Genomic DNA, 24,318 nt, shown 5'->3' on the forward strand with positions numbered 1-24,318 from the left:
GGTTTTCTTCGAGTGTTCCAGTTTCCTCCCATAGTCCAAGGTTGCATGAATTAGGTTAATTGGCCATGGTGAATTGCCCAAGAGTCAGGGGATAAGCAAGCTAAATACGTGGGGTTATGAGGATAGGGCCTGGGTGGGATTGTTGTTGGTGAAGGCTCAATGGGCTGAATGGCTTCCTCCTCTACTGTGGGGATTCAATGAATTCTATGAATAAGCAGTCAAATGGGAGTGTGATGATATGGTTACAAAAGAGGTCATATAGTATGTACCTGTTGAGCTCAGGAATAACCTACCTTTGTTGGAAGTACTTGTTATCAGTGATAGTAGGGGACCCACATCCTTCTATAATAAAAACTATTCATGGTAAAGGAACCAGAGGGGAAAGCTTTTGTACAATGAGCTGTTATGACTTTGAAACAGCAGGACAGCTCTTTCAAAGGTTCAGTAGGGGCATGATGAGCCGTAATGTGTCCAACTACGCTGTAGGATTCTTAGAGAACCTGAAGAAGATATTGATTCTTTCACATCTGGTCGTTTGATAGCACAGAACTTAAATCTTGCTGCAAGAAGACATTTTGTCTTCTTTTTCCTTTTCTCAGCAAAAAACTTTCACATCTGTAAGCAAGATTGAAAAAGAAAAAGGGGGAGCAGACTTTGAAAAACACTAAGGTAAACCAGTCCCAGGGCCAGATAGGGACTATCCCTAAATACTGATAAAAGCGAGGAAAGAAATTGCAGAGTACTTGGCCAAAATCTTTGTATCCTCTTTAGCTACAAGCAAAGTACTGAAGAATTGGAGAGTAGCTTATATTGTTCCTCTGTTTCAGAAGAGACAATCTGGGAAATTTCAAGCCAGTGAGCCTTACATCAATGATGGGGAAATTATTGGATACTTAGGGACAGGATGTACTCACATCTGGAAGAGAATAGGCTTAATAATGAAAGGCAGCATGGTTTTGTGAAGAGGAGGTCTTTGAGTTCTTTGAGGAAATGACCAAGGAAAATTGACCAGGGCAGGGCAGTGGATGTTGTATACATGGACTTTAATAAAGCCTTCCATAAGGTTCCTTCTAGCAGACTGATATAAGAAGTGAAGTCATATGGGATCCCAGGTGAGTTTGTGGATACAAAACTAACTTTGGCATAGAAAATAGAAAGTAGCAGTGGAAGAGTATGTTTCTAACTGGATGCCTGTGACAAGTGGTATTCCACAAGGATCAGTGCTGGGCCTCTGTTGTTTGATAAATGATTTGGAAGAAAAGGTAGGTGGTCTGCTTAGTAAATTTGCAGATGATTCAAAAATTGGGGGAGTGGCGGATAGTGAGGAGGATTGCCAAAGGACACAGCAGGATTTAAATCGATTGGCAACCTGGGACGAAAGATGGCAGACAGAATTTAACCTGGATAAATGTGAGGTGATGTGATTCAGAAAGGTTTACTGCAGAAGGAACACAATAAATGGTAGAGCCCTTAGACATATTACCATAGAGAGGGATCTAGGCAAGCAGATCCTTGTTCCCTGCAGGTGACAACTCAGGTGAACAACGTGATCAAGAAGGCATATGGCATCCTGGCCTTCATCGGCCAGGGCATTGAGTATAGGATTTGGAAAATAATGTTTTAGCTGTATACGACTTTGGTTAGGCCACATTTGGACTATTTACCATACTACTGGAAAGATGTTGATATATTGGAAAGGGTGCAGAAGAGATTTACCAGGATATTGCCTGATTTGGAGGATACAGACTATGAAGAAAGGTTGAACAAACTTGGATTGTTTTCATTGGAGCGTTGGAGGATGAGGGGGAACTTGATAGAGGTTTACAACATTATGACAGACTTGGATAGAATTGTAGTGGAGTCTTTTTCCCACAGTCAAAGGGTCAATTATTTGGGGGCATAGGCTGAAAGTAGGAGGGGAAAAGTTTAAAAGGGGGCAAGATTTTAATGCAGAAAGTAGTAAATGCCTGGAACATGCTGCTGGAGGAGGTGGTGGAAGCAGAAGCAATGACAACATTCCAGATGCATCTGGACAGATACATGAATAGACAAGGAATAGAGGGAAATGGACTATTTAGAGGCAAGAAAATATTAGTTTAGTGAGGTATCTGTGTCAGCACAGCCTTGGTGGGCCAAAGGGCCTGTTCCTGTGCTGAACTGTTCTTTATTCTTTGAAAGAAACACAGACGTGGATTTTCAACTTGTCACCTGAGTTATTATCGAAACAGCTTGATTTTCATTCTGACTTAAATCAATGAAAAAGCAAATTGGGCAATTTTTGTGAAGGTGTTTGATCAGCTGCACAAATTTTAAATCTAGCAATGTTGGAAAGTTCTGCTCGAATGCATTTAGAATTTTTGCATCTATTATGTGGCCAAATTCTGAGAGATAAATGAGATCAATGGATTACTTTGATGACAGAGGAAAATAGTTTAAATAGTCTGTAACATGAAAGGTAGGGATGGTAAATGACATCTGCCCATGTTAGCTGACGTGGCGTGCAGTTTCAACCCTGGGAACAGAGCTTTGGAGTCGATAAGCATTGTTTGAAGTGCCAACCTTCAGATGTAATGCTAAGGCAAGGCCCTGCCTGCACTCCCAGGGTGATGTAAAAGATTGCACAGTTATGAACAGCAGAGAAATTAGTTTGGTGATCTGGCCAATACTATCATAACAGTTCTCGTGGTCAATGTCTTTCATTGGATATTGTACATAACTTGGCTGTGTTTCTCGTGTTACTACATTTCAGAAGCACACCATTAACTAAAAAATACTTTGGAACATCCTGAAGACATGAAAAGCATGATATATAAATGTAATTTCCTGCCTTATGTACATGTTGATATGACACAACATTCCAGCCGTTGGCTAGTCCTGACACAATTGCTATTGCGTGTTTATAGAAAGCACACACAATGCAAGTCATAATTTGGAGCCAATCATTAAGTCCTGTGTCTATAGGACTCTTAAATCGGCCTCACAGGTAGAGGATGTGGTTAAGAAGGCGTATGGTGTACTGGCCTTCATCAATCGAGGGATTGGGTTTAGGAGACGGGAGATAATGCTGCAGCTTTATAAGACCCTACTCAGACCCCACTTGGAGTACTGTGCTCAGTTCTGGTCGCCTCATTACAGGAGGGGTGTGGAAGCTATTGAAAGGGTGCAGAGGAGATTTACAAGTCTGTTGCCTGGATTGGGAGGCATGCCTTATGAGGATAGGTTGAGGGAGCTCGGTCTTTTCTCCTTGAAGAGACGAAGGATGGATGAGAGGTGACCTGATAGAGGTGTATTAGGTGTTGAGAGGTATAGATTAGGTGGATTCTCAGAGACTTTTTCCCAGGGCTGAAATGGTTGCTACGAGAGAACACAGGTTTAAGGTGCTGGGGAGCAGGTACAGAGGAGATGTCAGGGGTAAGTTTTTCACTCAGAGGGTGGTGGGTGAGTGGAATCGGCTGCCATCGGTGGTAGTGGAGGCAAATTCAATAGGGTCTTTTAAGAGACTTCTGGATGAGTACATGGCACTTAATAGGATTGAGGATTATAGGTAAGTCTAGTAGGTAGGGATATGATCAGCACAACTTGTGGGCCGAAGGGCCTGTTTGTGCTGTAGTTTTTCTATGTTCTATGGTCTATTAAGCTAAGAAATATTCCGGCCTTGTCAAAAAAGAGTGTGAGTCTAACACCGGGGCTTAGTTAGCTCAGTTAGCTGAACATCTGGCTAGTGATGCAGAGTGATGCCAACAGTGGGCTGAAGTCTCTTATCTGTTGAGATCGTTCTCAACTTTGTTCCTTGCCTGAGGTGTGGTGACCTGCAGGTTAAATCACCACCAGTCAGCTCTCTCTCTCTCTCTGTCTCTCAATGGGAAGATCAGCTTCTTGGAATGTGGCAACAAGAAGTATAATGCCATTCTAGCGATCAGATAGTTTAACTTTGGCGGTGGAAACATTTTTCGAAACAAAAATCCAGAACTAAGTTAAAGTTACCTGGACAAGGGTGTACCCATTATAAGGAAGGCTTGCATGGATTTGTTGAAGATGATGTTTATTACGTATGCCCCCATGGACCAAGGGTGCATAAAGAATCACAAAGGTAAGCTTGATAACTTGAACACTGAGAGCTCTTTATTTAAGATGTGCACTCATTCACGATCAAGTCTAAGACTGCTCAACGGGATCCCACATTGGGAGGAGCTAATTGCCTAGGGCTCACTTGAGCTGCACTCTTAAAGGAGCAGTCTGCACCCCAAACTCCCACATACAATATGTATATGTACAGATCACAGTTTTACCGACTTGATTAAGTTTTTTGATGAGATCACATAACGTTAATGGGGTACATGGTGTTTATGAAGCTTCAAAAGGCTTTTGGTAAAATGCCACGTTAAAATAAAACGTCACCAAAATGGATCTCAAGTGAAATAAAACTTACCTTAATCGGCAGTTTGAAGTGCAGGAACTATACTTTAAAGTTTTATTTATTAGTGTCACAAGTAGGCTGACATTAACACTGCAATGAACTTAGTGTGAAAATTCCCTAGTCACCACATTCCAATGCCTATTTGCGTACACTGAGGGAGAATTTTAGCATGGCCAATGCAGCTAACCGGCACATCTTTCGGACTGTAGGAGGAAGCCGGAGCACCTGGAGGAAACCCACCCAGATGTGGGGGATACATTCAGATTTTGCACAGACAGTGACCCAAGCCAGGGATCGAACCAGGATCCTGGCAGTGTGAAGCAGCAGTGCTAACCACTGTGCCACCCCACCCAAATTTCCAGTGGGCCTCAGGATTTCTGCACGTGCGTTGGCTGCGAAAGGGCCGCACATGTGCAGTTGGTACGTTTCACATCTTCAGGGTGGAATCCAGCCCTGTGTACATTCACAGTTCATGGCTTTAGGCTGGGAACTGGCCCCGCATACCTGCGCAGAAATAAAAGAAGAATAAAAGTAAAACAACGCAAAACTACAGGTCAGGTTTTCTGAAGAGGGGCACCATTGCAGAGAACTTGTCTCAGGGAATAGGTCTATGGGAGGGGGACAAGGGAAATGGACCCAGAGCAAGAAGAAGGTCCCAAATCAGATAAAAAGCAGTCACAGGAGAAAGTCCCAGTCAGAAATGAGGACAGGGAATGGAGCTAGATCCCATTGAGTCACGATAAAGTACAGGATCAGAGAAAAAGACATTGTGTTAAAATGCTTCCCCTCTATCACTTTCCAAAGTGGTGCTTCTAATATGTGTTCCATTTTCCTCAACCATAGATTCCCATCCACAGTTGTTGACAGGGTCCTCAACAGCGTGCACAGCCCTCACCCCCTCCCTCCCTCCCAAAACAAGGATAGAGTCCGTCTTATTCTCATATTTCGCCCCACCACCCTCCGCATGCAAAGCATAATTCTCCACCATTTTCACCAACTCCAGCGTGATGCCACCGCTAAACACATCTTCCCTTCACTCCCTCTCTGTGATAACCTAGTCCACTCCTCCACTCTACCCAACATTTCTCCCATCACTCATGGCACCTTCCCATGCAATCGCAGAAGGTGTAACACTTGTCCCTTTCACTCTTATGTGTTTACCATCCAAAATCCAAAACATTCATTCCAGGTTAAGCAGCATTTCACTTTCAGCTCTTTCAATTTGGTGTATTGCATTCCCAGCTCCCAGTGTGGTCTCCCCCAAATCGGAGAGACCAAGGGTGATCACTTCACTGAGCACCTTCGGTCTGTGTGCAGCTTGCCATTTTAACACACGATCCTGCTCCACTCATGTCTGTCCTTGACCTGCTGCAATGTTTCAGTGAATCTCAACGCAAACTGGAGGAACAGCATCTCATCTTCCGGCTGGGCACTTTGCAGCCTTCTGGTCTCAATATCAAATTCAACAACTTCAGATGACTTGCTCTACTCCACCTTGACGCCTTTGTTTTCGTTTTACTTTATTTAACTTTTTACTATTGTCTACCTTTTATTTCTTTATTGTCTTTCTTCATTTTTCTTCACCCCCCCCCCACTCTTTCCTTCTACTTTATTCCCTTTCCTTTACCTTTCCTTCCCCTTTTCTAAATTTTACCTCTATCCCATCCATTTCCCTGCCAACCACCACCCCCCCCACCCCTAAACATCTTCATTTGTCATCACTTACCCTCTCATTTTATCTTCTCTACCATTTGGCCATTCACGCCCTTTATTCTCTCTATGGACTGCCATTAGCAGTCTTTTCCCCTTGTTTTTGTGGCTATGACTCATTTTTCATTCCCTCAATCTGCAGTATGAATATCTCCCACTTTCTTTGCCTTTTAGCATTGACTAAGGGTCATCTGGACTCGAAACGTCAGGTCTTTTCTCTCCTTTCAGATGCTGCCAGACCCGTTGAGATTTTCCAGCATTTTCTCTTTTGCTTTCAGATTCCAGCATCCACAGTAATTTGCTTGTATTAATTGGTTAACATAGTTTCTTTTGTCACTTAAAGTTGAGGCCCCTTAAACAATGGCCTATTCAATCCTAGCATATAGGCTTAGTTTTTATTAAAATGGTTTCCATCAAATTTAGCAGAAGATGTTTAAGAACATATTGACTCAAACTACAAAATGACAGCCACACTAAAACTAGTCATTCTGAGACTATCAACAGTACAAACATGAAGGCCAGAATTTTACTGCCCTACTCACCATGGAAATTGGAATGAATGAGGGATGGACGATGGAAAGGTCCACTGATCTTGAGTGGGATTTTACGGCCTTGCTCGTCCCGAAACTGTAAAATGCCACCTGATGGATCTAATGGCCTCCTTCTATGCTTTAAACATTCATGATTCTATGATTCTGATTAGCGCAAGAAAGAAAGAATTGCAGCTGTATTGCATTTTTCACAACCTCAGGACTTGTCAAAGCACTTTTTAACCATTGAAGCATGATTGGCAGTATCATAAATATATGATAAATTGAGGAAATGGCAAATGGAATTTAATGTTGGCAAGTGTGAGGTGGTCCACTTTGGTAGGAAGAATGGTAGGAAGGACTATTACTTACGTGGCGAAAAACTGCAGCAGGCGACGGTGCAGAGGGACCTCGGGGTCCTTGTGCATGAGTCGCAAAAACCCAGCCTGCAGGTGCAGCAGGTGGTCAGGAAGGCGAATGGGATGCTGGCCTTCATAGCAAGGGGGATTGAATATAAAAGTAGGGAGGTCTTGCTGCAGCTGTATAGGGCATTGGTGAGGCCGCAGCTGGAGTACTGTGCGCAGTTTTGGGCGCCGCACCTGCGCAAGGATATTTTGGCCCTGGAGGGAGTGCAGAGGAGGTTTACTAGGCTGATACCGGAGTTGAGGGGATTGAGCTATGAGGAGAGGCTGAATAAACTAGGCTTGTACTCGTTAGAGTTTAGAAGAATGAGGGGAGATCTCATTGAGACGTATAAGATGATGAATGGGATGGATAGGATAGAGGTGGAAAGACTCTTCCCGCTCAAAAAAGACAGTAGGACTAGGGGGCACAGCCTCAAGATAAAGGGGAGGCGGTTTAGAACGGAGTTGAGGAGGAACTTCTTCACTCAAAGGGTGGTGAATCTCTGGAATTCTCTGCCCGTTGAAGTGGTGGAGGCTGCCTCGCTAAATATTTTTAAGAAGCGGGTTGATGGGTTCTTGATAAGAGAGGGGATTAAGGGTTATGGGGAGAGGGCGGGAAAGTGGAACTGAGCCACAACAGATCAGCCATGATCTTATTGAATGGCGGGGCAGGCTCGAAGGGCTAGATGGCCTACTCCTGCTCCTATTTCTTATGTTCTTATGTTCTTATGATCTAAGCAGAAAAATTAAAAAGGGAGTGCTCATCCAAGATGAAATTAATGCACAATGAATGAAAGTTGTCAGTTCCACCCTTCATTCTAACCCTGCAAAATGCTTCATACTTAGTCAAGATTTTACAAGTGGATTAACAGGGGGACTCAGCTTCAATGTCTAACAATGTAGGAAACAGCAGAAATATGAGATCCAAGAATTGCATGAGTAAGATCTCACCTCCAGTGTGGAATTATAGCTTGTACATAATGTACATTGAATGCAATAGATGCAAATATTGAAACAAATGAAATTATGATGAGTGAAAGTAAGCTTCATAACTAAGCACCTCTTATGAGTGAAGCCAATAACTATACCTTCTACTGAAACAACACTCAATCTTTCAATATTAGGTATTTAGCAGAAAAAAATGCTTAAAATTAGGATCTCTAAATATTAAGGCACAGACCTGCTAATCAACAGCTCATTTAAAATGAATGGATTAATGCCTCCATTAAAAGAGCAAATTAGTGTCAGATGAATGCATCAGAGTCAATTTTAACTTGGGTTTGTGGAAATCGGGTCAAAGCTGTCCATCACGAACCACAACAAATATTCATCAGGCAATGTTCATTGATTTCTATATTGCCATTTATACCCACTGTCAAAAGTTAAATGCAGTCCTATTAAGTTTAACACCAAGGTCTGCTTTGGCAGCCTTGGATTCTTCAACCAATACAAATTTCTACCGAGTGCAATTGGTATGAAGAAAATGCCTTTAGCATAGCACAAATCTATTTTTAGGCTCAAACGACTGTCATATCTGAGCAGCTGGCTGTGAATAAAATATACATGACACAGATTGCAATTCCTCAAAAGCTTCAAATCTTCCCCTTATATTTAATGAAAATAAAATCCACTGACCTTTCATCACTGCTGATAAATGCACGCCTTTTAGATGCAAAACAGGAAAAGAAAATGACCAAATTTCAAACAGTTCTCACATCAGGCATTCAAACTTTTTTTTCATTTCTTCCTAATAGGCAACTGGTGGAAAAATGCAAAGTGACTTTTTGTTCGCTAGATATTATAAATCAGTTCAACCCATGATACTTCTAACTATATCTTGCACATAGCATAATAAATAAGTTTTGCTATTCTTATGTAAGGGGCACTTCAAAGGGTATTAAGCCTGTCATTACTCTATATGTGGGGCCCTTCATCAGCTTTTGTTATCTGTATGGATTGCACTTGATCCAGGCCACTATGTTACCTTCCATTTGTACCCCCATCCCCAATCGTTGGCTCCCATCCTTCTCCCAGTCACATTCCTCTCTCTCCCAAATGCTTCCTCCTCCCTCTCCCAGTCATTAACTCCTCCCCTCCAATTGGAGCCCCCCTCCAACCCCCCACCCCCATCTTCCCACCCTTGTTAGACCCACATCTGAGTGCCATAGTTGACAACACAGAAGTCCAAAATGAAATGGTCTCCTGGTCTTCACCCACGATTATCTGATATGATTGAGACCTGATGCCTAATAGGCTTTGGGCCTACCCTTCCCTACGCTGGGGTCAGTCGCAGCGGGGTCAGCTCAAAGAAATTTCTGATCCATAGTTTCAGTCCTTGCTCTTTCTCCCTCCCCACTTCCAAATAACTAATTACAGTAAAGTAAAAATAAAGTTTATTTATTAGTGCCACAAGGAGGCCTATATTCACATTGCAATGAAGTTACTCTGAAACTCCCCTACTCACCACAATCTGACACCTGTCCAGGTACACCAAGAGAGAATTTAGCATCGCCAATTCATCTAATCTGCACATCTTTGGGCTATGGGAAGAAACTGGAGCACTCAGAGGAAACTCACACAGGCACAGGGAGAACACACAAATTCTACACAGACAGCGACCCAACCCAGGAATCAAACCCAGGTCCCTGGTGTTGTAAGGTAGTGGTGCTAACCACTGTGCCACTAGCTGAAGTACACAATGGATTCTTGAAAAATCCAACAGGACCCACATTCCAACTGAATTCTGACTATTTGGCCTGGATATCCTAGCACACAAATCCCCATATGGAAGTACTGATTCATAAGGAAGTATTTTATATGTAAATACAACTCAGAATATGCTTGCATATAAAGAAAGATCTGATGGTCATGAATTATCAGGGCCTGTGGATTGATTTGATTCACCCTGGCTTGCTAGTACTTAAATTTTATTTGATTAGCCTACTAGCTTATTAGTTACAAAGAGACTGGAAAGAGAAATAACTTCCCAAAGCAATTGGAGGTGTGGGTTCATATGATGAAACTTCCAGGGATACATCCAACCAGAGTTGACAACCCTACATTCATTCAATGGTACAGCCTTATACATCCCTCTCTTAGCCCTTAACAAAGCGATTTCCAGGGGCAGGCAGAAATCAGAGGGAAGAAAAACAATGCAACCAATTCAGGAAGAAGTGAGAAAAAGATAACTTCTCGCTGTCTCTCTCAACAATTGAGCAGACTCCAGAAGATCATGTGATTCATCGCAGTCACAGCCAGCAAACAATTTAACATTTGCAACTGAAAAGCGTTCTGAGGAATTGAGGAATTGTTCTCTTTTAAAAATCTACAGGGACCCGGTACTCAGCACACTGGTTACTTGTTTCAGAGAAAACCTTTTGCCACCCCTAGGAGAGTGGTTTGTTTTTGTTTCATTTTGTGTCTATGAGCTGCTGAAGTTCCTTTCCCAGGTTATTAGATATGAGAACATCCTTGAGTTGATTTGAACTCAGATGAGCTGCTGGCAGGGATCCACTAACACCAATGGCTAAATATGTGTTGTATGAGTCTCTATGTTGGAGTGGAGGGAGTACCAGGAAATAGGCAATGCTATAGGACATTAAATATTGAAGAACACTTTAGATGGAAGATTAGTAGCAGCCCTAATTTCAGTGTTACTAGACTCTAGAGGAAGTAAATACGGTAGGAGATCACTGCAGGAATAAACTAAGGCTCCTTAGACAGCACCTTCCAATCTAACGACCACTGCCAGCTAGAAGGTCAAGGGCACCAGACACATGCCGACACTATCATCTGCACACTATCCTGCCTTGCAAATATATCGCTCTTCCTTCACTGTCACTGTCACTGTCAACATCCTGGAACTCCCTCCCTAACAGCACCGTGGGTGCATCTGCAGCACATGGACTACAGTGGTTCAAGAAGGCAGCTCACCGCCACCTTCTCAAGGGCAATTAGAAGTGGGCAATAAATTAACTCAAATGTCTGTATCAGGCTACTTCCCAATATTGCCAATCCTTGTGTATCCTTTTTCCGGGAAGTGGGAAGCAGCAAGGCCATTGATTATTGACCTTAAACTGAGCAGCTTGTATGGACATTTTAGAAAGCTAGTTGAGACTCAATCACATTGTTGGTCTGGAGTCACATATATGGCAGTCTGCATAAGGATGGTAGACTTCCTTCCCTAAAGGAAAAGAGCCTGGGCCTGAAATCCACAGTCATGAAGGCAGCAGTCTTAGACTACAAGGTCCCCCATGGTTTTGGACCTGTGTGGCAACAAATATCAATTTCATGACTGAGCCTGAGCTTTCAGTGAAGCATTGAGACATTGACTCCTATCTGTGCTGAAATGGAAGACAGACTAGCAACTATATCATGGCTGACTCAGCAATTGCTGTTTGGGTTGCTAACTGATGAGTGGCTAGAGCATGTGGCAAGACATGTGAGATTTCACTACATGATTTGCCTCATGCTTCTAGCCACTCATTGGTCAATGTGTTCATCCCTGTGATGTATAACCTTTCTATGCCAATTGGAAAGATATGGATAATGCGGAGAATGTGAATCTTAGGCGTGCGTGAGTCCTGCTTGCTAGACATTGTCGATGGACGAGTGATGAGGATGTGGTTCATTAAACAGCATGCAATGTTGATGTAGAATCATAGAATAGAATCATAGTATCCCTACAGTGCAGAAAGAGGCCATTTGGCCCATCGAGTCTGCACCGATCACAATCCCACCCAGGCCTTACCCCCATATCCCTACATATTTTACCCACTAACCCAAGCATCTCAGGATACTAAGGGGCAATTTTATTAGCATGGTCAATCAACCTAACCTGCACATCTTTGGACATGTGTGGTGAGTAATGGTTGACATTTGGGGATGCACTCACTGACCTTGACCATCTATGAATTGGTCACTGACCATTACATTGTGCACCTCCAAGGAGATGAGCAGTCTTGTTCTTGTCCAGCCAATGTGGCTTCAGGGTCACAAATGGCATTCTGAGATTTGCAAGGGTGCATCTATTACCAGTCTTATGATAGATTCACTTGTTCTTGGTCCATGGTGGGGTTGTCCTGTTTGTTAACTAGCATGTAAGACAGTCTGTAAGTTTGTAAGACAGTGTGAATCACATATGCCACTCTGCATGGCCATGGGTGTAATGAAGTGGGAGGGATAGGAAATGTAAAATATTAGTTGCCATAGAGCGTTGGAAAGAGTGGTCCGCCGATAGAGTGAATATTGGCCATACATTGGAAGGATGATTGCAGCAGAGTGTCAACATCATCATTACAATTTCCCTCTTCAATTAAAGCAGAAGAGGACACATGATGCCAGGGAGAGAAGCAGGCCTAGAACTGGTGTGCCAAACTTGGCCATGTTGAACGCCATTGAGGAGAGGGTACTACAATTGCAGCTACATGAGTGGAGCCAAGCCATTAGCTAAAGCATTTTAGAAGGAAGGCCCAGCCTGATGAGATTGAAAGGGGGAATTTTTATAATTCAACAGACGTGTGTTAAGAGGATGGGTGCTTGAGGTTTGGAAAGCTGTCAGGACTGCAGCATTGATGGTTTGTGACGTTGAAGGTATGAATTTGGGTTGAATGGTGTAAAGTTCAAACATTCAATCACGTTTCCCAATAGTTCCAGAGTTTGCAGTGAGGAAGCATGTCTCAGCACATTCACCTCAAATATTGACAAGTTGCTAATGTTTTTTTCTCACAAAGGGGTTACTGCTAGCCTCCAGTGGTGCCACATTAACCTTTGAGATGGAAGAGAACTCCTTAGAGCGTGCTGCATTACATTCTGCACCCAGCATCAGGTTATTTATTATTGTCACAACTAGCCACACATCAACACTGCAATCAAGTTACTGTCGTGAAAGAGATACATTGATGGGAATGCCTAAATATGAACTTCCATGTTTGCCTTTATATAGTGATGTTAGCTGCAAGCTGGCTGATCCAACTCAGGTCTCCACTGGGGACCTGAAATGTCCCTGAAGCAAAGTATTTCAATGCAAACTGTTGCTTTTTATGTCACATTGTGTGGCCTCCATCACAATCAGAGGCTGCCTCAGTTGCTAGCATGCCACATGTGGGAGGTGACAGTCTATTATATAAATATATAAAAAGGAAGAGGCTGACTAGGGTGAACGTTGGACCCTTAGAGGATGAGAGGGGGGACTTAGTGGTAGGGGATGGGGAAATGGCTGAGGCCTTGAATAACTTTTTTGTTTCGGTCTTCACGGAGGAGGGCGTGAATAATTTGCCGGGTGTTAGCGATGGAAAGATGGTAGGAGTGGAGGGCCTGAATGACATTATTGTTACTAGAGAGGCAGTGCTCGAAAGACTGGAGGGACTGATTGTGGACAAGTCCCCAGGACCAGATGGAATGCATCCGAGGGTTCTGAAAGAAATGGCGGAGGTGATAGTGGATGCCTTGGTGATTCTTTTCCAAACCTCGCTGGATTCCGGGGAAGTGCTGGAAGATTGGAAAACGGCTAATGTTACGCCGTTGTTTAAGAAGGATGCCAGGCAAAAGGCAGGGAATTATAGGCCGGTTAGTTTAACGTCTGTTGTAGGTAAAATGTTAGAATCCGTGATCAAGGAGAAAATAGCGAGGCATCTTGAGGGGAATTGCTTGACAGAGCAGACGCAGCACGGTTTCGTTAAGGGGAAGTCGTGTCTGACAAATTTATTGGAGTTCTGTGAGGATGTGTCTAGGGCGGTGGATGGAGGAGAGCCGGTGGATGTGGTGTTTCTTGATTTTCAGAAGGCGTTGGATAAGGTGCCTCACAAGAGGTTATTACAGAAGGTCAGGGGGCATGGAGTTGGGGGTAGGGTGTTAGCGTGGATAGGGGATTGGCTGTCAAATAGGAGGCAGAGAGTGGGGGTCAATGGGTGCTATTCGGATTGGCGGTTGGTGACTAGTGGAGTGCCCCAGGGGTCGGTGCTGGGACCTCAGTTATCTACCATTTATATAGATGATCTGGAGGAGGGAACCGAGTGTATGGTGTCGAAATTTGCTGATGATACCAAGATTGGTGGAACGGCAAATTGTGCAGAGGGTGTGGAAAGTCTGCAGAAGGATCTAGATAGGCTGGGCGAATGGGCCAGGAACTGGCAAATGGAATTTAATGTTGGCAAGTGTGAAGTTGTCCACTTTGGTAGGAATAATGGTAGGAAGGACTATTACTTACATGGCGAAAAACTGCAGCAGGCGACGGTGCAGAGGGACCTCGGGGTCCTTGTGCATGAGTCGCAAAAACCCAGCTTGTAGGTGCATCAGGTGGTCAGGAAGGCGAATGGGATGCTGGCCTTCATAGCGAGGGGGATTGAATATAAAAGTAGGGAGGTCTTGCTGCAGCTGTATAGGGCATTGGTGAGGCCGCAGCTGGAGTACTTGTGCAGTTTTGGTCGCCGCACTTACACAAGGATATTTTGGCCTTGGAGGGAGCGCAGAGGAGGTTTACTAGGCTGATACCGGAGTTGAGGGGGTTGAGCTATGAGGAGAGGCTGAATAAACTAGGCTTGTACTCGTTAGAGTTTAGAAGAATGAGGGGAGATCTCATTGAGACGTATAAGATGATGAATGGGATGGATAGGATAGAGGTGGAGAGGCTCTTCCCGCTCAGAAAGGACAGTAGGACTAGAGGGCACAGCCTCAAGATAAAGGGGGGGCGGTTTAGAACGGAGTTGAGGAGGAACTTCTTCACTCAAAGGGTGGTGAATCTCTGGAATTCTCTGCCCGTTGAAGTGGTGGAGGCTGCCTCGCTAAATATATTTAAGACGCAGGTTGATGGGTTTTTGATAAGAGAGGGGATTAAGGGTTATGGGGAGAGGGCGGGAAGGTGGAGCTGAGCCACAACAGATCAGCCATGATCTTATTGAATGGCGGGACAGGCTCAAAGGGCTGGATGGCCTACTCCTGCTCCTATTTCTTATGCTCTTATGTTCTTATGACCTACGAAAGGCAAAATCTGCAGAGACACTGTCACCCCGTCGTCTGAAGTTGTGGGCATTCACCTACATCTGGGTGCCTGTGGCTGTCTCCCCTCAGCAGCCTCTCACTCCTCAACAGCTTGCAAACCTTCCTTCAAGTCATATTCCAGTAGGAGGCAGCGGCGTTGTGTTTTGTCACTGGACTAATAATCCAGAGAACCAGGGTAATGCTCTGGGGACCCAGGTTCAAATCGCACCACGGCAGATGGTTAAACTTGAATTCAGTAGAAACGTGAAATTAAATGTCTAATTATGATTACTGTTTGTTGTAAAAACTCATCTGGTTCACTAATATTCTTTAGGGGAGGAAATCTGCTGTCCTTACCTCGTCTGGCCTACAGGTGACTCTAGAGCCACAGCGATGTGGTTAACTCTTAACAGTCCTCTGAAATGGTTGAGTGAGACACTCAGTTCAAGGGGCAATTAGGGATGGGGAACAAATGCTGGCTTAGCCAGCTGCGTCCACATCCCATGAACGCATAGAAAAAACCCCTGAACATCCTCCTCCTCTCCTTCTTCTCCTCCCATCTCCTCCACACTGGAGGAGATGCCTTGCATGGGATGTGTAATGTCCATAGGGGACAAAATTTCCCACTACAAATGGTGCAGAGATGAAATATGATCAGAGCAACAACTCTTTGGGCAATCCCCTGAGGGATAGCCCTCAATATGTTTCGAGATCCAGGACCGGCAAAGATTTCTTAAAGAAATAGCTGTTAGCAGCCTTTCCTGCTCATCTGTGCCTGCCTATCCTGCCAGGCAAAGACCCACCTCCAGCCATTATATTCCCCCTTTAATGAAACCCCAAAGAAAATCGAGACGCATTTCATGAGCACCCACTTTCCTATAGCATCCAGAATGTATTTCAGTGACGCCTAACTAGCTTAAATGGCCATTAATTATTAATTTCAAAATGGCGAGAGGGCTGCCAAGTTCAAAGCCTGCTACCCCACTGTATTATTGCAGACTGGCATCATGGCATCAAGGCACGACCCAAACAGATACTCCGCTTTGGCAATGTAAAATTCAGCCCAGTGTTACACGTCAGTCATCTGTCGACTCATTTCCATGATGACGTTCCTGCCGTCCCACAGCTAGTTCCTCACCATCCTCAGGCTTGTTACATTGCTGAGAGAAACTGCAAATTTTCACTGGGATGTACAATTGTCAGATCAGTAAACTGTCTGTGTGGGGGGAAGAGCCAAATTAAATATTGATGGTGCTGTGTTCCTAATGTGTGCCTAAGTATTATTTTATATTTCAAGCCTGGCAAGTGAAGCACAGCAGCTATTCCGTATGAGGCATTACTTAATCTATTTCTACTCCATTGTAACTACTGCAACATGAATGAATTATGCAATATCACAGTCAAAGGCAAGAAGCATATTTGTTAATATGCTTTACGAAAGATTGAAACTGCAATACCGTAAAGGTTTACGCAGCAGTTGCTTGAGCAATTAAGAAATGATCAATTACAAGAAAACAGGTCGGTTCTGTTGAGAGTGATTTATTGAACATGAGGTTTACTTATATCAATGGTGAGGTTCCTTCACCGGCAGTAACTCCAGCACTGTCAGTCTGTAAAACCTGATTCCTAAAGCCCTTGTTCTAGCTTAGCTCTTGTGATCAGCACAGAGCTTTGCACATTTTTTTTTATTTGTTCATGGGACATGGGCATCACCAGCTGGCCAAAATCTATTGCCCATCCCAGTATGCTCTTGAAACTGAATGGATTGCGAGGCCATTTCAGAAGGCAGTTGAGAGTCCACCACATTGTTGTGGGTCTGGAGTCACATGTAGGCCAAACCAGGTAAGGACGGCAGATTTCCTTCCCTAAAGGGTATCAGTGAACCAGATGGATTTTTACAACAAATCAACAATGGTTTCATGGTCATCAGTAGATTCTTAATTCCAGATATGCTTTTTTATTGAATTCAAATTTCACCATTTACTGTGGCAGGATTTGAACCCAGGTCCCCAGAACATCAGCTGTATTTCTGGATTAATAGTCTAGGAATAAGACCGCTTGGCCATCACCTTCCCATATGTACCCTATCAGATGAAAGACCACAATCCCATCCAATTCATTCCCAACTCCCTTCCATAATTGCAAAATGAGCAGATGGGATGGACTTTACCGTCCCCACACCAGAATATTTTAAGGTGGATTGGGAGCTCTTATAAAAGAAAATAGATAATTTGGCTGCTGACTTTTCACATAACCCAAGCTGTCTCACACGTTACGGAGGGTGTACAGCATGTCAGACAGCCCGGCTGTCCTTGGATGGTTAATTAACAGTCTCCTGAAAGCCTCATTCCACTTCCGCCACTGTCTTATATGTGACTGGGAAAAACAGAGGCAGGGTGATCTGTCCAAAACCTTTCACTTCATGAGCTACCATCAGGCAGAAAGGGGTGTATACACCTTTTCTGAGAGACACCTGTGCCCAATGGATGCCCCTGCCCCCCTCCCCCCCCCCACCCCCATCCATACATCCCATTCCATGCCCTCTGATACCTGAGCACCCCAACCCTTCCCTGGGCTCTGCCAGGCAGACCCAACCAAAATCTTTGACTTACCTGAAGTCCAGGATGAATCACTCCTTCTTAATCATAGACTGTATCCCTGAATTGACCACCGCTTGATCCTGGTGCTACTGGAATGATAGAGATACTTGCTGGGCAGCCAGGTTTCTGGTGATGTATTTTCAGTTGCGGGGGTAGTTTTGTAATCCATTCCTTGTAAAAATCCACGTGCTGTATCTGTTCTCGCAAACTTTATTTCAAAGCTCACTGTTACAAACTGGGTCTTTGATCTGATTTTTTTGTTCCCTGTGTCTCAGACCCCACCCCTGGATAAACTCAGGTTTTCTGCAACTGACAAGCCATGACTAAGTGGTCGCACATTGCCCTCCATGTCGGAATGCGAGGCTTCCAATACCATTCCAGAAAGGTCAATGTAAAATGTGAGTTGATCTTCCAGTTTATTACTAAAGATGAACTGTCAAACCAGCCTGAAGAGCAAAGGAGTTCATTTGGTCAGCCTTGCTGATGTCTGTCCCTCCATCAACATGCCAGACAGATTATGTGGACATAATCACATTGATGTGTGTGGGACCTAGATCTGTGCAAATCTGCTACTGTGTTTTTTACACTGATATATTTCAAAAATTGACTATCAAGCACTTTTGGGTCATCCTGAGGTCATGAAAGGCACCATATAAATGCAAGGCTGCTGGCCTTCATAGCGAGGGGGATTGAATATAAAAGTAGGGAGGTCTTGCTGCGGCTGTATAGGGCATTCGTGAGGCTGCAGCTGGAGTACTGTGTGCTGTTTTGGTCGCTGTACTTACGCAAGGATATTTTGGCCTTGGAGGGAGTGCAGAGGAGGTTTACCAGGCTGATGCCGGAGTTGAGGGGGTTGAGCTATGAGGAGAGGCTGAATAAACTAGGCTTGTACTCGTTAGAGTTTAGAAGAATGAGGGGAGATCTCATTGAGACATATAAGATGATGAATGGGATGGATAGGATAGAGGTGGAGAGACTCTTCCCGCTCAGAAAGGACAGTAGGACTAGGGGGCACAGCCTCAAGATAAAGGGTTAGAATGGAGTTGAGGAGGAACTTCTTCGCTCAAAGGGTGGTGAATCTCCGGAATTCTCTGCCCATTGAAGTGGTGGAGGCTGCCTCGCTAAATATTTTTAAGACGCGGGTTGATGGGTTTTTGGTAAGTGAGGGGATTAAGGGTTATGGGGAGAGGGCGGGAATGTGGAACTGAGCCACGACAGATCAGCCATGATCCTATTGAATGGCGGGGCAGGCTCGAAGGGCTAGATGGCCTACTCCTGCTCCTATTTCTTATGTTCTTATGTTCTTATGTAAACTGGAATGTACCATGCAGATGGCTTGTAGCAAAATCAGATCATGACAACACTCCCCTACCTAGAATCATAGGATCCGTACAGTGCAAAAGGAAACCACTCAGCCCATCGAATGAGTACCAACCACAATCCCACCCAGGCCCTATCCCTGTTACCCCATATATTTACCTTCTGATCCCCTGATACTAGGTCAATTGAACATGGCCAATCAACCTAACTGGTGCATCTTTGGACTGTGGGAGGAAACCGGAGTACCCGGAGGAAACCCACACAGATACAGGGAGAAATGCAGACTCCACATAGACAGTGAACCGAGGCCAGAATTGAACCCAGGTCCCTGGCACTGTGAGGCAGCAGTGTAAACCACTGTACCACCGTGGAACCCATGAAAGATTTGACATCGATTGGTCTTCAATAAGAGCTCAAAGTGATCAGTACTGACTTGACATCAACTGGTGTAATTCACAATGAGCTCTGATCCCACCTCATTGAAGCACTCAGCAAAAATTTGTTAAATTTGGGGGAGCAATCATTCTATTCCAAAATGATCATTAGGCATTAAAGGGGAGTGATGGCCTAGTGGTATTATAGGTAGACTATTAATTTAGGATCACAGATAATGTTCTGGGGACCCACCATCAAATCCCACCATACAGATAGTGGAATTTGAATTTAATAAAAAAAAAATCTGGAATTAAGAATGTACTGATTACCATAAAACCATTGTCGATTGTCGGAAAAACGCATCTGGTTCACCAGTGTCCTTTAGCAAATGAAATCTGCCACCCTTATCCTTACCTGGTTAGACCTACGTGTGACTCTAGACCCATAGCAATGTGGTTGACTCTCCATTGCCCTCACAGGGTAACTAGGGATGGATGGGCAATAAATGCTAGCAGACAGCAGTACCCATATCCCATAAGTGAATAAAAAAAAGTACGATCATTAGGCATCAAAGTGACCCAGGAGGATATCAGTGCAGCTTTTTATGTGTTATGATGATAACAAAAGACAAATCTTACCACCTAATTTTAAAAGCTTCCCTCCCCCACCCCCTCAAGAACTTTCCTCACTCATTCTGTTTCAGCTGTCATGTTACCTCTGCCTTCAGAACATTCTGGTCCCTCTGCACCAGGCATACCAACTGTAGGTAAAAATAAGGCAATCTTCACTGGGAGTGGCAGAGATGGATTAAGGTAAAAAAGTAAATGTGCCACCACGGAGAAGTAACAGTGCAGTAGAATTAAATTTAAAAGTAGATGTGGAAATTAGCAACCCATTAAAGCTTCCAAACCTTTATCAACCATTACAAGTTACCCTCCAAGCCACACACCACACACTTATTTGCTGTTCCTTCATTATCACTTGGTCAAAATCCTAGAACTCTCTTCCTAACAGCCTGCATCTACTTGGCTACTCTTCCTTTCTCTCTCTCTCCTCTCCACTTTCTGCCTATCTCTCTGTCTTTCTTCCTCCCAGTCTCCAGAATCCAAAATTTACCTCACCCTGAAATGGTCTCAACATAGGTTGGAAATGTGTCGGGCAGGCCTCTGACATCACTTCCAGTCAGCATGACATCTCCCCCCAGTTCCAGATTGCGCTAGACATCTGGAAAGGGGCTGGGTTAAAAAGGTGGGAGTGGGCTTGGGTGTGGTTCTGTGAAGAAAACAAGACCAAGCGCTGCTGATTCTGAATAAAAATGGAAAATGCTGAATAAACTCAGTAGGTCAATTCCAAAGAAGGATCATATTGGATTCTCTCTCCACGGATGCTGCCAGACCTGCTGCATTTTGCCAGCCTTTGCAAAGAGAATCTGAGATTGGAAGGGGAGGTGGAGTAGGGTACATGTTCTGAAGTGGGGGGGTGAGAAATCAGGGGGATTCTAGGGGTTTTCTGTGAGTGACTTTTAGGAGCGGGTGCAGGAGGCGAGATGGTCAGTGGGGGTTTAGTCAGGGAGATTGGGGTTATGGCAAGGGTTTGGTGGATACATTTCTGTCACATTGGAACTAGGAGGCAGAAAGGTTCACTGCTAATACCTGTAATACCTGTACATAAACAACACTGCAAGGATCTAATTACATTTCCAACTGCAGGGACTTAGTTGCATTTCTATCTGTGAGTACTTAATCCTAAGGCATTTGCTGTGAGCACAGTTGAAGCTAACTGAGAACTGATTCAGCATCTTTCCATGTCAATTGAATACCAATGGTGTCAGCTGAATACTTGCAAATAAATGTTTGCAATTGATGTGATTTGGGTGCTGTGTAAATTTGTTTCAGGTCAGTGACTTGATCAATTTCAAATGTCTAATGATGACTGAAGTATTGCTTTGGAACATCAAAAATCACGTCAGAGTACAAGTTCTGCACGCAGAATTCTGACAAATCTTTCAAGTGGGGTTGATTGGCCATCATTTTGGCTACTGGTTACATTCACCAGAATTCTACCACTCCGCTCGCCACGGGAATCAGAGCAAGCGAGGGGCAGACAATAGGAAGGTCCGTTGACCTCGGGTGGGATTTCACGGTTTTGGAAAGAGTAAGGCCATATTATCCCACCCATTGTATGATCCTCCTTTTCTTCAGAAAGCGGGAGAATGAACATTCCCCTGCGCTATGTCTCAGGTTATGGATTAGTTGACGATGGCAATGACACACTGAAGAATTAAGGTAGTTATAATTGATCTGCCCCACTTCTACAAGCACTAAAATAGTCACGTCAGCTTCACTAAACTACAAAGTAAAATTGAATCAGGCACATGAGGGAGCAACTTTAACCTAAATCCATCCATTGGGTCAATTACTGTTTTTATATCTCCGGTTTTAAATGTCCTGCCAAAATTTATTCTTCATTCAACTCCATCAAGAAGACTCAGTTTAATGCCAACATTCCACTTAATCCCTTCTCTGTGAGTTAGATTCAAATTGCTCCCATGTTCCTTCAATATTGGCAATGGTTTAATTACAATCCTAGTACAAACTTTATCTCTGATCGCTTTATTTTTAATTTTAGCAAGATTACCCCAAAATATCTTAATGATAACAACCAGAAATCGAAACTCTAAGTGCTGTCAAACAGACACATAAAATATTTGAATTTGAATTGAATGCTTTGATTCCTTCCTCAGGCAGTCACCTAGCTTGAATTTTTGTGTGAAATAAAACTTCCAGCGATTCACCTATTATTAAGCCCACATACAATGCAACAGAAGGGAAGTTGCCAAAATATATCAGACAGAGTAGGTTAAGGCTACTGTTTCTGCTTTGGGACAATTATATTGCAACTTGCATTCAAAACTGTGCTTGATCAAAGTGATTTTTGTTTCCTCCATTTATCTGCTCTGATCGAGCAGCATTTTAAAAGGGCTTTGTCTTTAAAATTTGCTTTAATGAATTTCCCTTGACATATTAACGTTGGTGACTTGGTACTGTTTGATTTCTATGGCTGAAAATGTTTTTCTTCACTCAAAAAATAAACATTTTTAATCAGCACACTGCATGTGAGTAACCTGATTTCAAATAAATGAAAATAACTGAAAACATTTCAAGAAACTTCAGAAACATTTCCTAATTAGATTGAGATATAGTCATCAGTTGCTAAGTCAACTTTAAAATCCAGTCACAAGTTTTCAAAATATCCCTATTAGTGAGTGCACCCTTAAATACTCGTTTAATTTTTGGAGCCTCTTCAAAGGTCTGCTATAAAAGTGTGACCAGTGGAAGCTCCAACTGCTGATTAATTCACCCTTGGGTATGGTCAGGTGTATGATGAGGGCTAGTTTCCAGCATGAGCAGTTCCTGTAGATTGGAGGAGAACAGTTCTTATAGATTGAAGAGTAGCTATTGCAACCCCACTATTTAAAAAGGAAGGTAGAGAGAAATTAAGGAATTATAGACCAATTAGCCTGACATTGGTCGTGGGGAAAATGCTGGAGTCCTTTATAAAAGAGAGCGCTTGCAAACAGCAGAAGGATCTGACAGAGACAGCATGTATTTATGCAAGGGAAATCGTATTTGACAAATCTACTGGAACTCTTTGAGAATGTAACTGGTGGAGTTGGCAAAGGGGAGTCAGTGGATGTGGTTTATTTGGACTTTCAGAAGGCTTTCAACAAGATCCCACATAAGAGATTAGCATGTAAAATTAAAGCTTATGGGATAGGAGGTAGTGTATTGAGATGGATAGAAAACTGGCTGGCAGACAGGAAGCAAAGAGTAGGGATAGTGGGGTACAGCAGGGATCAGTGCTGGGGCCCCAGCTATTTACAATGTATATTTGTAATTTAGATGAGGGAACTAAATGTCATAACATAAACTTTTTATAGATGACAGAAAGCTTAATGGGAGCATGAGCTGTGAGGAGGATACAGAAATCCTTTAGTGTGATTTGGACAAGTTGAGTGAGTGGGCAGATGCAGAATAATGTGAGATTATCCATTTTGATTGCAAAAACAGGAAGGCAGATTATTATCAGAAGGACAATAGATTGACAGAGGGGTATATACAAGGAGTCCTGGGTGTTTCCTACACCTGTCATTGAAAGGAAGTACACAGTTGCAGCAGGCAGTAAAAAAGGCAAATGATAGCTTGATCCGAGCTCGCTAATGACATTGAAATTCAGATTTAAATATTGTAATCAGCCTTGTGCTGATTTCTGGTGCAAGGCTGATTACGTTTTTAAAAAACGGCCTGGGAAAGCTGTGATCAGCTGGATGCCAGTCGCTAATCCCGCGACAGGGCCCCACTGACATTTTCTGTCCTGCTGCACTATTCCGGCAGCACAGCGAGCCTGGAAAATTGTGCCCAACATTTTTGCCACTAGCCACATTTATACTGGGGTGAAAATGTTTGACAATGTTTTGTGAACATATTGGGCAACAATCAAATTCTATTTCACGTTTGTTAATGGACGGTGTACATTCAAACAAACAAGAGGGCCTGATTGCAAACTCCTCCATGTGGAAAGACTTTACAAGTACTTAATGGTAAAGTCTCTATTTGCCTCTGGTGAGCAGAGACCAATTGTTTTTGTGTAATCACAAAATAACCTTTCCAGCCAAGCAAGCATTAATTTACCTTGTGCAGATATTTGCATTGCAATTTTCTCCATGGGCAAAGCCATCAGACAGGACTACCTCATCTTGTGAGCCTTCTCTCCCCCGCCACTCAATATGTATTCCCATTCTGATTTCAAGATTAATTTGCAGATATTAATTGGGCCTAATTGAACCAACTCATAAACGTGGGGAATAAACAGAAATAATCATGTCGGAGTACGTGCTAACTTTGGGCAGAATTTTACAACTTCTTCCTGCCCATACTTTAAGGATATGCGGTCTGTGAGATTGCGTGAGAAAGAAAAAAGGGGAA

This window comes from Carcharhinus amblyrhynchos, chromosome 3 (assembly GCF_965287045.1).
Source record: "Carcharhinus amblyrhynchos chromosome 3, sCarAmb.v2.hapA, whole genome shotgun sequence".
NCBI lineage: Eukaryota > Metazoa > Chordata > Chondrichthyes > Carcharhiniformes > Carcharhinidae > Carcharhinus > Carcharhinus amblyrhynchos.